The 11,493-nt window shown below is 40.8% G+C and overlaps 2 long non-coding RNA genes across 5 annotated transcripts; one reads left to right on the forward strand and one right to left on the reverse strand.

Moving 5' to 3' along the window:
* Positions 1 to 1,861: 1,861 nt before the first annotated feature.
* Positions 1,862 to 2,922, reverse strand: LOC111272133 (uncharacterized). Its single transcript, XR_002687334.2, has 2 exons — positions 2,547 to 2,922; positions 1,862 to 1,968 (listed from the first exon to the last, which is right to left on the reverse strand). It is a non-coding gene; the product is annotated as an uncharacterized LOC111272133 (long non-coding RNA).
* Positions 2,923 to 2,934: 12 nt separating this feature from the next.
* On the forward strand, positions 2,935 to 8,619 carry LOC111272132 (uncharacterized). Of its 4 annotated transcripts, none has more exons than XR_002687333.1 (4): positions 2,935 to 3,127; positions 3,348 to 3,589; positions 4,158 to 4,241; positions 6,520 to 8,619. It is a non-coding gene; the product is annotated as an uncharacterized LOC111272132 (long non-coding RNA). The 4 variants fall into 4 exon arrangements; XR_015315612.1 differs by having other exon boundaries at positions 4,177 to 4,241; XR_002687332.1 differs by lacking the exon at positions 4,158 to 4,241 and having other exon boundaries at positions 6,520 to 6,668; positions 7,223 to 8,619.
* The last annotated feature ends 2,874 nt before the right edge of the window (positions 8,620 to 11,493 follow it).

Consider the following 11,493-nt stretch of genomic DNA (forward strand, 5'->3'; position numbering starts at 1 on the left):
TTCGAACCTACAGGGCATAGGCAGGCTTCATTTCGTGACTGCTGGGAGCCAGCCAGCCAGCCAACCGTCTGATGGAATACTAAATGGCGGAACCGGATGTCAAATTCGAAATATAGAGCACTAGGGATACCAAATTGTCTTTTACCAATCTTATTAGTGCTGCCCACTGGCACAGTACGTGTTCGCGGTAGCCAATTGACCCTTATAAAATTTCCGTTATGCGGAAACTTTGTCATTAAACAGAAATCTTCTAGTAATTGTTCGTTATCTACGTGTGGACTAAGAGAGTCGTTAAATACTTCCATTTATTCTAGCTGCCGCATCGATTTTTTTTATTTTCAATACAATTTTTCCATTCGACCTAATGTATGCAGGCAAAATTATCATGCTTGTATCCCATGGCCGTCTAATCTGCGTGTAAATGTTTGCGTTTCTTCGTATATTAGGTCTGGCTGGGTCGGCTTTGTTCCTGGTCGAGTTTCCAGTGCGCAAACATTAGATCGGATAAAAGCTGAACGAGTACAACTACCGCGATCGATTGCTCCGCTCTCCAGGGTAATGCCGCAAGCACGCTGTTTTCTTTGGAGAAAGACATCCGTGCACCGAGGGAGTTTTCGGTCACAGACTTAAATTGAACTGAGTGGGGCGTACCGCCGGGATCAGGCCCTTGGCTCCGTCCCTCGACCACCGCCAGCCAACGGAATATTACTGCTGTAATATTCTATATAGTTGCCATTTGTGGACATCCCTATATTTCGGGGCTATCGGGCTCCGTTTCGCCAGACGAAAATGTCGAATATACAACTAACAGTCAGTAGACTAGACAGATACGCAAAATGGGGTTTGTACCATATCATCTATTCGACCTACCGAATCCAACATATCAGTCGGCGAACCATGGTACGTTTATCGGAACAGATTGCCGGCGGTAGAGAGACAGCCTTATTTCCTTACGTTTGATCTGACCCTTCCGATGTGGATGAGAATCAACGTGTATATTTTTACGCCTGTCACAAGACAGAAGTCCTTTAAATTGAAAATATACAAGAGCTTAAAAAGTGTGCTTTTCCTCAGTTGAAATTGAGGACAGCGACGAGGGGTTGCGTCGATTTCGATACGACCGATGCAACGGCTGGCATCCCGTGATGTGTCCTAAGCACATAATAGTATCTATTCTACGATACCAATGATCCCTTTCCGAATGATTGCTCAGTAGGCTTTTCGCTTTAACAGCAAATTAACTAAATGCATTGACATGAGATTGAAGTTTTCTATGTGATGGAGTTTCAATGTTCAATTATATATCCGTATATAATATATCCGTAAAGTCGTTGTCTCATTAATTGTGATTCAAATGTTATGACGACGGGTATCTTGCCAACTATGTAAACAGCTGAGAAAATTGTGCTGACTAACGCTAGATATTTTGGAAAAGATTTAAATCCTTTCACACAGCCTACCGATCACTTCTTGACGGATCACCCTGTCGCCTTTTCTAACGCACTGTGGTCGGGCTCCGTTTCATTGCAACACCCTGCTACTTAACTCTATTACGGTTAATAATCTACTGCCTACTTTTGCTTCCCTTATTACTATGAATATTCCATGGAAAAAATATCATTTCCACACGTTCATGCTACTAACTTTGCCATCGTTAAAAGCTATACCACCACGCTAACATGATCGTAGTTCCAGTATAGCCAATGAACGCTTCTGAGGGCGACGAAGGGTGTGAACGTAAGCCTTTCTTTCCCTGTTTGAACTTTGTCAAAGCTTGCCAACGGGGATTAGGTTAAGACTTGCACAATAGCAGTTGAGATGGAGCCGACCACCGGTAGACATCAAAAGCGAATCGTACTCACCTTTGGGAAAGCGCCAAAACTGCCTGTTAGGTCCTATAGAAATCAGGCTCTTTGATGTCCTTCTTTGAAGCCACAACACACGCGATTACAGGCACGTACACATTTACTAAAACGCAAGCACTGAGTTTAACTGCCTGTCGTAAATTCTTACGTATTCATATTTGGGAGACGACAAAATTTGGTCGCGACAGTGAAGCTTGAGCCTGACAATCCTATTGACCGAAGATTACCTATTCATTGTGACGAACAAATTTGACCAGTTTCACTAGCTACCAATAAATAACCACACAGAACTCCGAACGGGACTCTCGAGTAGTGAACGCTTCCGCAGCAGCGGAATCAAATCCCAGTACAAAAAAGAGGGTAGAGACGAAAAAAAGGATAACTTTTTTAAAGGCCCAACTCGAAAATAAACTTTAGAAGACCTCATATGGTTCGCTTCCGCCGGCCTTTGAGTGTCCGCTTGCCACTAGGTCAGTCTCGCTGTCAAAGTAGAGGCTTACCTACAAGAAACTTTTAGCACTCGCCTGTTTTAGGTACTTTTTAAATTTAGATTTCAATAGTGCGATTTCTGAGAGATCTATCCACGTACATTAAACGGCACGGCGAAAGCCGGCTAAACGTAAGTGTGTAAAGAATAAATGCTAAATAAATACATACGAACGAACCACAAGTTATACATACGGATAATATCGCTCTCTCAAACAGTCGTTTCATTCTATTCCGTCGAGGGGATCGTTGCGCTGTACATCGCACAACTTCCTCAACTGTTCGCTGGCTCGCTTACTTTTTTGTTTTCCTCCTCTGCCTCAGTCCCGTCAATGCGCCCCTTCCACACGTTTATCACTCTTCGGGGAGCAGGCCGAGTCGAAATGCAGCGTTCCTAGTATCCATCGGCCTAGTACAGCGTCAGTACAACGTTACATTGCATATATCCTCTACTTGAACTCAAGGGGAGAGTTCGAACGAAAAGGCCGCGCTGGCCTGTCGGTTTGTGATGCGTTCCACTTCCGCCTTGGCCGACTTTCCGCGCGGCTGCTCTACAGTTACAGATACTTGTCAAGGGTACGGTGAACGAACCAGACAGGAGTGAGAGTGTATTTGTTAGCGCTTGGTTGCATCCTGCTGTTGTTGCGGTCGTTCTTAGTAGGCAATAGGGAACAGTAGACGTCTAGGCTAATGTTGATGTCGCAGTTTTGCTGGCCCAGACGCCGTTGCGTCGAGGAGGGTCGGTCCATAGTTGTTGTGGGATTTCGCCAGAATCGGTAGTAAGGCTTTTTTGTGGTCGGCGATAAATGCGCCGACGACGCATCTATCGCCTCTCAACCGTCGTACCGCTTTTTCAAACCATATCGTTTTGCTTGGTGGTTATCAAGTCTCTGCCTGGTTCCTATTGCCTGAAGCCTCTATCGACATGGCCACGTTCCCTTGTAGCTCTTGCTTCAGTCTAACATTGTTCTGACACTCGTGTTGTTCTTATTTCAGTGGTGGCATATTGTGGCAGTCCTGTAGCAATGGTGTTCGTTGCTTGTGGTGATTGTGAGGTGGCACCGAGCTGGGACAAAATAAGGAACAATCTTGAGAGTCTGATGAAGGAATAAACGAGTCGATAAAGAGAGAAAAGTAAGATGAGGATCACGAATGATACAAACGGAGGCGAAGGCGATAAGGTTGAGCGACACAAAACACGGAAAAAATTTCGTGAAAACGGTGTTGTTGAGAAAATGGTAAATAATAATACTAGAAGTTGATACAATAAGTGATTCCTTACTGACTATACTCACCGTAAGTTACTTTGTGTGTTGTTTTTGCAATACGAAGTGACAATAATTGATATTTATTCAACAGCTGTGATATTTTTTAGGAGTTTAGAAGGAACGTAACTAGTTTAAGCAGTTCTCTACTTAATGTAAATTACAAGATTCAGATCGTTATCTGCTCCTTCAGACATTTTGGGAAGAGCTTCACGTGCAATTATTGCTATTTTGTCGACCCGTAAATATCTACCTATTTAAAACGTTATAGATATATTTTTGGACTAACCACAAAACTAAATATTTTTAAAAGTTCTTGTCCAGAAAATCGCAAAATATTGTTAAAGGCTGGCGGGACTTGAAGCAACGTTTTCTTTCTTCAAAGTGAACCTGCTTGCTTAGAATCTACAGTTCTAGCCATAATATATTTACAGAAATAGAAAATGATTTTCTTCTCGAAAGAAGATTTCCTCAAACAAGCTTTCAAAAAAACATAGTCTTCTACATAGTTAAAAACCTTACCAGAAATTTTTGTGCATAGTTGATTCTCAATTGTCCAGGTTACGTCACGCCTCGAAACTAGCGTGTGGCACTGAACTAAGCACTCGCTACGGAGAAATCTGCAGTAAGTAAGCAGGAAAAGGTATAATATCTACCGCTTCTTCGAATGCTCAAAACTTATTATTTGGATACGTTGACGCCAGCTTGCTGTTGCTCGATTCGAATCTACGCTCATATATTCCTAATACTAATTGGTATACACATTGTCACTGTGTTTTAACAAACAATTGTTTAACTCACTGTAACATAGTACAGCTGGAATAATTTCGAATTGGAAATTGTTCTTTTGGATATTTTTCGTAACTGAGCCGAAAAGTGACGCTTTTAATCATCGTTATTGCATCTGGATAACTTTTTTCCCTATAAGCGGTTTTCGAACAAAATACTGTATAAAATGGTTCTAGATTGCGTCAAAGCCTCTCTACAGTTGGCAATCACACTCGGCTTACTTATATCAAATTGATCGTTAGTTTTGTTGAGCCCGTCTGTCCGCCGAGATGGTAGCAGCCAGTTGGCATATCCCAAGCCACCCCACCCAATCTCATTCTGATTCCTGTTACGTGTCTTCCCTCAAGTTCTTCTTCTAAACCTGCAAATTTATCAAGTTAGCCGAGATAGAATTCAGTGATGCGAGGAAGCGATTTCCTACCCTCGGCACCGTTCTGTGTCCCAGCTAAGCTCAAATCACCACAATTATGGACATTACATTGTTTCAGTTATACACTGCTTTACGAGGTAATAATAGCTGGACAATTCGTCAGTGAACTATGTATTTTTTCTTTTATTTTCTTACTGCTCAGAGTCGTCATGAACCCACTGACCAGTAGACAGTCAGCTTTTATTTGAACGATGCGAAACAGTGCACTCGTGGACCGAACGAACACACTACAGAACAACGAAGCCTTGAAGATCATTACGTAAAATCGAATGGAGAGCTGGCTTCCTTATCAAAACGATTTCAAACAACAGAAATTCGAAGTCGCATTTAGAGGCCCAATAATCTTTCGACGTAAATGTAGGAAAAAATGTCTTTGACGGTTCTTATATTCGAAAGGAAACAAGAGTAGCTTTCTCTGAGATCTTTCACCCGTACCAGCTACCCTGTCCGATATGCCTTTCAGATTTCCACTTTGCCTGGAGCACCTTGATCAAAGCTAGAAATAAAAAGGAAAGATACTTTATATTTATAAACATGACAATTGGGGTAAAGAACACCTGGTCAATTAACAAAAACAGCAAAAATTTAGAGATGCATGCGTTAAACTTGATATTATACGTTAAACTAAGTCTTCAACTTGAGATTGCGTCACCACAGAGCCTTTGTTATGCAAGTTCCCCGAAAGAAATTCCCCTGCTATTCGTATTGTCCTAGCTTTTGGCAGGCCAAACATATGTACCTGTGACATTCGATATGCCTGATCTGTAAAAACGAGATTATGATTTTTCTTTTAAATGTTTTACTTTTACAAATCGGCTTCATGCCAAGGCTTTCGTGTTTAGTTTCCAAAACCGTACATTGCTATTATCAATGTATAACCATACAAATGGTCCATAGTATAGTAGCAGTATGTTTGTAGGATGAAAACATTGTCCATGATGACCAATTCCATACCTGCATTAATCATTATAAAATTTTCCATACGAACAGGAGGGCTTGCGTGGATCACATATGTACAACCCTACCGTATAGATATGAACAGCTTCATCAGGTACCTCTAAGACAGCAGAACTTCTCATACGTAGAATGAAAAAAAACTATGCCTCGGATAAATTGACGCTAGCAAATTCTAGCTTTGAAATAAGTACAAGTTGAACTGTAATCCAGAGACAAGAAATTGTCACTATCAATACCAATTCAGCGGTAAAAGAAATCGCGTTGACTAGAAGAACACTTCGTAGTTTCTTCCCGCAAACCGTTATGTACGGAGCCAGTACACTCTACTGCGCACACGGCTAACTCCCAAATGATAAATACATAGAATCGCTAATTGTTTAATTGGAAGGTTTCAATCGTAGCTCATTACTTCTACTTGCACTTCAAAAATTAATACATTTTTGATGTTAATATATTTCTTTATTATTTACTCCTTCAGTCATTATTGTTTATATATTTTCGTTTATATGATTATGTTTGTATAAATAAGTCTACAGAATCATCTATTTTTGGGTATAGTTTCCAGATCTTCTCCCATTAGAAACCTCGCAGTGGGTCTTGCTGGACTCACCTGGGCTTTCTTCAACAGACCTTCGAAACAGCATGACAGCCATACAAATAGCTATCAGTATTAATAGTATCTCATTTTCTTTAAACCCGTATTTTTTCTTTATTCTTTATTTTCCAGATGATTAACATGTATTGATTATTTTCTTCAACGCTAAAGTTTGAACCATCGCGGCAACATGCTCGATAGTTATGGCTGGCATGGTGACGCGCTCAAACAGATACGCATCAGCAGCCGCTACATCGTTTTCTAACAATATATTACCAACGGTACGTTGATCCGCCGAGGTCTATCCTTTAGCTGCAACTCTCGTTTTTTCAATTTAGAAACGCCTGCTTGTCTCCACAATCATCCTGGCTTCAAGTAATCCTCGGATTTCTCTATATATATATATATATACATAGATGTATATATATAGATACATCCATGTATACATTTATATACAGATACATATACAGCAGTAGGAGAAGTAAGTCGCGCGCGTTGACGAACCCTTTCTCCATGGATTTCTGTTGACGTCGGTTAACCTTGAGCGACCGCCACATTCGGTCGAGCGCCCTATATTACTACGCCGTTTCCAACGAACGTCTTCTGGAGGTTTGTGGTTCCTGGATTCTCGATGGCCATTGCCTTCTTTCCTCGTTCGTTTTGACCGTTCGGTTTCTCTCGCTTCGTCTTGTCTCGCACTGGTGGGAGACCCAGCGAACCGCTCCGTTAGCCATCTTCCATCCTCCGTCAAACGTTACTTAATCAAAAGTTTGGCTTCCGCCTCACGATCTCAATAACCGTTTCCCCCACCATCTCTCCCTTTTCCTCTCTGCAGATTCTCGCCGTCTTTTTTGCCGCACAGCAACGCCAGTACCTCTCTGCCCCCTCAAGGGTCGAGTCTGACAGTGTATACAACGCTCAGTCTTCATCGTGAACTCTCCCTGATCACGTTGTGGGCTCTGTGATGTGAGCGGTGAGATAGGTTTGCTCGGCAGGTAGTGTAGCAGCGGCGGCCCCAGACCTCTTCATACCGCATTTCGGAAACAGTAACATCCGGCTGCTGGCAACTCGTCTAGCCATAGTACTAGTCAATGTTACGATTAAGCTAAGTTGATGCCCGTTCAAACCTATACGGATTGTTCATGTTTATCGAGATGTCCATATAAACATTTCTGAATGCTGTTAACCCGACGATGACAAGGCTGCACCGACGAGTCACAACCTTCGAGAGAATATATAAATGGCTTCATGATCCAATCTCTAGGTGATTTGCTGGCAGCAAAAGTCCATCCAAACAGACTCATATATCCGCTAAATTTTAGAGATTATATCTGAAATTAATTAGTTAATTAATCTATGGTAGTTAGCATAATCAATCAGTTCCCTCAGTGTGGTGTATGACTTTAAAAAAAATATATTCAATCCAATAAAACTGTAAGTAGGCATTATTCAATGTGAGAAACAACGGCTAAGTTTATGAAACAGTCAGCACGAAATTTCAGAACCTGTTAAGAAGAAATCGTCCGCAGAAAGTACATTCGGTCAACGAAACTTAACGAATGTCGATTGCTTCGCTGTGTTCAATAGTTATGAACTGCTTTAAATAGGGAAGTTGTCTCATCCTGAAAGCTGCTGTTGCCTGTCTGATCGGGAAGGCTCCCAACTGGTAAAAGAAGATTTAACATAAGTTAGAATTTTAACTTAACTCGGTCGAGTAGTTTCCCATAGATTGGGAGTCCATTTTTCCTGTGGCTAACATAGTTCGTGCACCTCATTTTAGGTCTGTGTTTGCCTTACTGGTACAGTCTTGTTTTTCGTTGGCACTCTCAGTGCTTTTTTGCTTTATGTGAAGAAGTACCTGAAATCACCTCTTTCATGTAGAACATCGAAGACCTGCCCGCACTAAGAGTTCAGCTGGAGTATGTCTTGCTGGGTTTATCTGGGGGTTTTTGCCAACAAGCCTATGGAACGCCACGGCAACCACACACGCGGCTGTCCATCTTGATGATAATTCCCATATTCCCATTAGATCCGTTCTTTGAATGTGGTAATTTCGTACTGGCTAAAAAACAGCCAAACACGTAAATCAAATCCCCTTTTATTGGATTCTAAAGTCAATTTCGAGAGTTCTAAAATGTTTAGCTACAGGAAGTTATGTTCACTACACCCTAACAAAGCCTATATAAAATATATTGCCTATTTTATATAAATAAACATATGTTTCATTCTTGATTTTGACTGGTGTGATTTAATTGTGTTGCTGTGTATGCATACTTAGCATTTTTTTGTTTTATTTGAGCTTAGTTTATGCGTAAGCGAGATGACGTAAAACCGTATAGTCTTACGTATTTAGTATATGAGAGACATTATTTCTCCTGGCTATTTCATTGTTCTTTCTTTTTTTACATAGTTAAGGCCGACACCCAATCGTCATAAAAACACAATCATAATTACAACTGTTATTATAATCGCAAAGTAGTTCCCACCGGACAACATAATAACGGCAGTCAATAACAGTCTACAATATCAGGCACAATAATAGGAAACATTGCTAATAAAAATGTTTCGTTTAATGATGACTGTGATCTATTTTTCCAGCTATCCATAAGACCTTTTTTAGGTGTTCCGCCTCCTTGCGGTAACTGGAACATAGGCCTCTAACGCCAAAGTTCCTGTTGTATTTAAACGAATCTGTCTTTTTTTTGGGCAATGACCTTTCGTGACCTGAGACGCTGCCACGCGTTAAACGCAGAATTTACCAATAACATGTTCTATTTGTTGCCATAGATGTATTCTATTGCTATACAGATGTGTACTTGCATATGGACATAGGCCGTAATTAACAGTACAGGCCTTACAATCTATTGGAGATGTAGAAATGCCCCTTTGATTACCTGGAATCGATTAAAAGTGCTCGAACGAATTAGACATTATCATGGCGAATGCGAATTATGTATAGTGTACAAGCTTTATTCAGACTGGCCAGCTGGGCGTAGACATCTTAGGCTAGAAGCCAGCCGTCTGAAGCGATGCTCTACTAAGGCAGTATGGAACATATATTTAGCTGGGGCACATCAGGGGCCTACAGTGGAAAACATTTGTGTAGCAAAGAAAATGAAACACGGTAGTCTCATCCATAAAGTAGACAGTACAATCCAGTGGAAATTTTCTAATTCGTCAGTAAACACTCGAGCGAGTCTTTTAATGCTTCTTCGAAAAACCATGCTAGTAGAGTCTCTTGCAACCTTAGAGTACGCTGGGCCTGTAACCCACGAGTTTGTGCCTTAAAACCGCTTTCTGAAGTTCTTCAGGATAATGCGATTAGCCTTATTTTCAAAATTATTTATCTTTTACCAAGCAGATAAAAGCACCACTGTGACATATGTTTTACGTACAAGTGCTTTGCCTTACAGCTTAAAGAGTGCGAGGACATGAGGCGGGTATATCAGTTCAGCATTGACTGACAGACTTTACGCAGTTCAATAACAGATTGTTTCTAAATAGGCGAATTAGATCTACATGAAAAATGAGGCTGTAAATTTATTTTTCTGGCTTCGAACTCCTACCAACCACAACCTCAAATACCCTTAGAGACCGTTTTCGTGACGGTCTAAATAAAATATTTTGTTACACGCTTTCGTTATAAGTGCCTATTCGTTATCACACGTAATTGGTGTTTTTCTTACAAATATGCCTCAGATAATAATTTCTTATGGCAAAAAAATATTAGATTTCTGTTTGCTGACATTGGCTGAATAAATGGAAACGGTCCACTTTGACCAGCTATGCTCAGTTTGACACGGACTCTGTTGGCTCAAGCTTCCTTAACCATCTGTGCTTATTACAAGCTTTATAGCTAACTTGATACATCTAGCTAGCTAGAACGCCAATATGTGACTTGTTCCTTGAAAGTAAAAGTTCTTCTACAGAACTGGATTCACCTCTATGCCACCACTAACTATGAGGAACGAAACAGTTGCACCGAAGCTCTATAGCACATCGGCAAAATCTGAGATCTGATCATTAGTCGGATCAAGCATTTGCTGCAGAAAATCGCCAATCCTGTTATGCTAACGTATTTAGAAGAGAAAATATGTTATGGCAACAGGTAAACACTATAGAAGCTGGTAGAGGGCGCAAGCTAGCCCAATAGAGAAAAGAATTTATCGCGACATCTAGCCATCATGGTCTTCTGTATGCCATCTAAAGTCAGTCTGATGCTCCGTCTTCGTTTGCGTCAGTACGATAACTCCATTTACCTACCATAACATTCAAATTCATCAAAGTTGCTATTTCGTAATTGAATCTAACTAATTTGGTTAATTGTGTCAGAAAAGCGGCACACTTTAGATCTGAAGGTCGCACCTTCAAGAGACAATCATGATTAGCGCATTATCCTTGACCACAGGAACTCGATGCCATAGCTGCCTGACAGACACAACAAATTAAATTTTCATTCTAGAATCAGCGAAGTACGAGGGAGAGCTGTGATATGAAACAGACCTGCGCAAAAGCGGAGAGAATCGGTGTACGACCGTTAGTCTCTACGCCTTCAAAGCCATATATTCTGAGGAGCCAACTTCCTCTTGCGCTGAGAGTAGACCATCATCTTGCCAGAACGAGGGAGTAGAACCAATCAAAGAGCCACATGATTAAAATGCAACCTGCGTAGGCATTGCGCAAGTTCCAAAACGTAGAAAGTAGTAAAATTATGTCAATATTGAGCTGTATATAAGATGCTGTTTTATAGCAAAAAAACTTTGGTCTAAAAAATGTAATTATCAAAGTGTCTGCCTTTCCGGAAAAGTTCGAGCTAGTAGGTCCTTTTTTGGCCGAGCATCGAATGCTAGAGTGACCTGAGCTATCAGCTAAGTATCTTTCGCGTTTTTCTAAACGACTATAGAAACAAAAATATCTAAATCAATATTTGGTTAATTTAAAATCTATGACAATTTTTTCTGTGGTAGATTGGAACTGATTGAAAGTGGATTATGTTTCATCGAGAAGTACACTGAGTTTATACTATAGTACATAGCCACACTGTGGGGTGCATATAGGTTATGAAAAAGCTAGGCTATACGAATTTTGAACATATACGAAATCGTG

This window comes from Varroa jacobsoni, unplaced genomic scaffold (assembly GCF_002532875.2).
Source record: "Varroa jacobsoni isolate VJ856 unplaced genomic scaffold, vjacob_1.0 contig01641, whole genome shotgun sequence".
NCBI classification, from domain to species: domain Eukaryota; kingdom Metazoa; phylum Arthropoda; class Arachnida; order Mesostigmata; family Varroidae; genus Varroa; species Varroa jacobsoni.